We start from the raw sequence: 5,475 nt of genomic DNA on the forward strand, positions 1-5,475 counted from the left end.
AGTTTCTTGTGGAGAAAAAGGGGGAATATCTATTATATTCTACCCAAACATAAAAGTTTTGAATCCTTACGAGAGAACTGAATACAATGTGAAGCAAAGTAATTTTCTAGCATGAAAAATGTGAAGCCAAAATAGATGAGATTTTGTCATTTCTCATATTAACAACTTCTCGTTTCTATATGATGTATTACTGAAATAATTTCTCTGAAAATTCTCCTATATATAATGAAAAATATAATTACTCGATATTTCTTTCAGGAAGTGTGTTAAAAAAGGGAGAGAGAGAGATAGTGGGGCGGGGGAAGGTCAAGGAAAAAGAGAGAGATATGGTGATAAAAATAGTAGAGAAGATAGAGAAAGATATAAAGGAAGATAGAAAGAAAAAGATCCTTTTAGTTGAATATTATAAATGCAGGTTTCTCTGGCTACAGAAAGGACGGTCTTAGAAGAGAACATCAATGAAAGTAGTAATATATGTTATTTACATTCGAACGCGTTCCAAATAATGCATCTTATATGTCATATAGTGGCGTTTCTATGGATGGCTGTTCCCTTATTTTCTGGGATGTCTGATGTGTATTTGTGTGTGAGAGATAGAGGAGAGTTGAGAAAGAAATAGAGAGAGACAGAGAGAGAGAGAGAGAGAGAGAGAGAGAGAGAGTAAATGAGAGAGAGTGAAAGAAAACGAAAGACAAACAACGAGAGAAAATAGAAATGAACTGGAAAAAGCAAGAGAGCGAAAAAAATGAAGGAGAGAGGAGAGGGAAAGAAAAACAAATGGTGGAAGAAAATAGAGAAAGAGTGAGAAAGAATGAGATGGAAGGAAAGGCAGACGAGAAGAGAAAATAAACAGACGCCAGACAAAATGCTTAACGTCATTTCGTCCGTTTTTACGTTCTGAGTTCAAATTCCACCGAGGTCAGCTTCGCCTTTTATCTTTCGGGGTTGATAAAAATAAGAACCAGTTGAGCACTGGTGTCGATGTAGCCGACTCAACCCCTTCCCCGAAACTGCTGGCCTTGTGCCAAAATTTGAAACCATTATTATTATTATTATTATTATTATTATTATTATTATTATTATTATTATTATTATTGTTCAGTAGTCTTATTTTTATAACGTGCTTTCACTTCACTACCGAGCGCAGCTCTGTGTGCCTTGGGTATGTGCTGTGGTTTGCTGTGATGCTCTTATGGTTACTGTATTGAAAGTGTTTTGCGTAGGATGTGTGCAGTGCCCAGTAGTGCAATTTTCTGTAATATTATTATTATTATTATTATTATTATTATAATTATACGAACTGGCAGAACCGTTAGTGAAAATGATGATAACAAGACTGTTTGGAACGTGAAAGAGTAATGTAAGAGCGATATCAGTTGTAATCAGAGGTATTAGAGTCAATCCCATCGAAACTTCAAGACTTCTTAAAGCACTTGAGAATACCATGGTAGATTGATGTCATAGAAAAACCAGTCTTACTAGGTACTACACACATTTTAAGGAAAGTATTGTCTGTTTCAAGTCCTTGTGATAACTTGACGGAGGACTAAGTGCTCCGGCGTGCATTTTCCATCTACACGGCGTGACAAAGTAATAGAAGGGTCTAAGTATAGCTTGGATCGATTATCGAAAGGCTTTTGATAATATTCCTCACCCATGGATCCTAAAAATACTAGCCATGAACAAGGTAGCACCCATAATCATAAAATATATAAAACATTCAATGAATAAGTGGGAATCAGTGCTACAGCTCCACACAAAGGAGGGACTCATAAAAACTGAAGCTATCCCCATTAGAAGAGGAATATTCCAGGGAGAAACGCTCTCTCCACGCTTTTATCTGACATGCTAAATAGAACTGGATGTAGATACAACTGTTGCGGCAAAACAATCAACTATCTCTTGTATATGGAGGATTTAGAACTGTATGCTGCAAATGATAAACAGCTGGAAACATTACTACAAACCAAACATGGATTTACCAAAGAAATAAACATGAAATTTGGCTTAGGAAAATGTGCCAAAGCAACCTTGAAAAGAGGAAAACTAGTTAAGAGTAGCAACATCACACTTGATAAAGCAAATGAAATAAGAGAATTAGACCAAAGCCAGACATACAAATACCAAGCAATCAATGAACTAGATACGGTACAACACACACAAATGAAAGAGAAGATAATAAAGGAATACTATAGATGAGTTAGATTAATACTAAAAACAGAGCTCAATGCGAAAAACAAGATAATAGGTATCAACACTCTAGCCGTCTCAGTTATAAGTTACAGCTACAATATTCTTAACTGGAATCTAAATGAACTAATCAAAATAGACGGGAAACAAGAAAAATAATGATAGGATTTAGGATGCACTACCCAAAATCTGACAAAGAAAGTTTATATATACAGCGTATCGAAGGTGGTTGAGGCTTTATACAGTTAGAAAACTATTACAAAATAACCACCATAGGACTACAGAAATACCTACTTCAGAAGGAAGGAAGACTAATACAAATAGCCACAAAACACGAGCAAAACAAAAAACTGCTTTCTGTCTTTAAGGAAGCTGACAAATACAAAAAAGTCATAGAACCTAACAACTATGAAGAAAACGAAGAAATAACACAAGCTGTAAAACTACTGAAATCCAAACTAAAACTGGAACAGCAATGGATCATTATAAAACGATTGCAAGAAAAGCCCCTTCATCATAAATATTGGGTTAAACTAAATAGAAAAGTAGACAAAGCAAAATCCCAACAATGGCGGAGAAGCACAGGACTCAAAGCAGAGACTGAACGATTTTTAATTGCAACACAAGATCAAAGCCTTCCCACCAGAAATTACCAAAAACATGTAATGAAAAGAAATACAAGTAACTGCAGAATATGTGGCGATTGAGAAGAAACAATAAATCATATTCTGTGACTACTCAATCTTCTGGGTAAGAAGGAATATATTCAGACACGAACGAGTTGGAACCTATGCTAACATTGTAAGTTAACAGAAAAAAGATGGTATAGGCACACGCCAGAAAAGGTCACAGAAAACGAGAAAGCAACCATATTCTAGATATGCCAATACAGACAGATAGAGAAATCAAGGCTAATATGCAGGATGTAGACATCAGAGATCACCAAGAAAAAAAATACTCTCTAATCGATGTATCAATACTAAACAGATGAAACGTTTCTCTAAAAGAAATGGAAAAGCTTTCAAAATACAAAGTTCTGGAAATAGAGGTAACTCAAAGCCTAAAAACAAAAACAATTACTATTATAGTAGGCGCATTAGGTATGATAAAAAAAAAGCACTCAGATCAATACATAACAAAAGCACCAGGACGTACACGTATATATAACATACAGAAAATAGCACTGCTAGGCACCGGACACATCCTACGTAAAACACTTTAAATACACTGAAAATAAGAGCACCACAACAAACCACAGCACATACCCAAAGCACACAAAGCTGCGCTGGGTAGTGCAGTGAGAGCACGGGATAAAAATAAGACTACTGAATAATAAGGATGATGATGATGATGATGATCCTTTCTACTGGAAGCACGAGGCCTCAAATTTGGGGGAAGGGATTAAATCGATTACATCCATCCCCAGTGTGTAGCTGGTACTTATTTAATCAACCCCAAAAAGATGAAAGGCAAAGTTGACCTCGGCAGAATTTGAACTCAGAACACGAAGGCGGTCGAAATACCGCAAATCATTTTGCCCGGCGTGCTAACGATTCTGCCAGCTCGCCGCCTTAAATAACAACAACAACGACGACGAAAAATACCTTAAGAATGAGAACCCAGGTTCGAAATTTCCCCAAGACACCTGATGAAGGCTGGAGGATATATCAGCCAAAACAAACAAGATGAGGACAGATATCAGTCGAATATAAATAATGTAAATAATGTACAGTAGTAGTAGTAGTAGTAGTAGTAGTAGTAGTAGTAGTAGTAGTAGTAGTAGTAGTAGTAGTAGTAGTAGTAGATTAAGAAAATTAAAAGTGCCAGATAGTTGACTTTACAGTCCAAAATGATGAAAAAAATTAATATGAGAGATACAGAAAGAATAGCGAAGTACCAGGACCTAGCCATTGAATTACAGAGACTATTGAAAGAGCGGGTTAAATTTATCCCAGTAGTAGTTATAGGTGCACTAGGAACTTTCCCTAAATATTTGAACAGATGTATAGAGAAAACAGGCATAAAACCCAGTTTAGTACAGGGGCAGAAAACAGTGTCATTAGGGAGAGCTAGGATACTTAGGAGGGTTCTAAGCATTTAAGGTTACCTGTTGTAGCCCGATGTTAAGAAATTTTCTTTTCCAACAGTCTAATCTGTCGTGCGAGTGGAGGCGCAATGGCCCAGTGGTTAGGGCAGTGGACTCGCGGTCATCGTATCGCGGTTTCGATTCCCAGATCGGGCGTTGTGAGTGTTTATTGAGCGAAAACACCTAAAGCTGCACAAGGCTCCGGCAGGAGATGGTGGCGAACCCTGCTGTACTCTTTCACCACAACTTTCTCTCACTCTTACTTCCTGTTTCTGTTGTGCCTGTAACTCAAAGGGTCAGCCTTGTCACACTGTGTCACGCTGAATATCCCTGAGAACTACGTTAAGGGTACACGTGTCTGTGGAGTGCTCAGCCACTTGCACGTTAATTTCACGAGCAGGCTGTTCCGTTGATCGGATCAACTGGAACCCTCGTCGTAAGCGACGGAGTGCCAACAATATATCGTGCGTATATGAGTAGTAGTAGTAGTAGTAGTAGTAGTAGTAGTAATTTTCTATATTATTTAGCTACTTGTTATTTGTATTTACGATCTTCCTTTCACACTCTCATACAGTTTTCTTTTCTCTCTTCTCTTTTCATACTTTGTCCTTATAAACGTACCCTACCCGTCAGGCTAGTGGCTTTAAAAGAAAGCATTATTAATATTGTTCCCCTCAACAGAAGCCCTTGTGGCAAATAATAAAACAAATCACCACCACCGCTACCACCACACATCGTCATCATCATCATCATCATCATCGTCGTCATCGTTATCGTAATTGTTATAACTATTATTATTTATTAAATGAAACGATCTCAATTTAATTTCATTAATTACCAAAAGCCAGGGGCTGCTACTGGCAGGCAAAAATCTGTTCAATAGCCAAAAGAAACTTTTCCCCTTCGGGGCTGTTGTTGCCAATGTGCTTACATATTGCGAGTTTTATATATAGCAATGTTACGTTACGTTAAACACTACATATGAATTATACATACATACATACACACACACATATATATATATATATATATATATATACACACACACATATATATGAGCAAGTGCGCGCATGTACATACACACACATACATATATTTGTATGCGTGTGTGTGTGTATATATATATACATATATTTATAATGTGCATATATACATGTACATATTCATACATGTACATATCTATATATGTAAGAATATAT

This window comes from Octopus bimaculoides, chromosome 10, assembly GCF_001194135.2.
Source record: "Octopus bimaculoides isolate UCB-OBI-ISO-001 chromosome 10, ASM119413v2, whole genome shotgun sequence".
NCBI classification, from domain to species: Eukaryota; Metazoa; Mollusca; class Cephalopoda; order Octopoda; family Octopodidae; genus Octopus; species Octopus bimaculoides.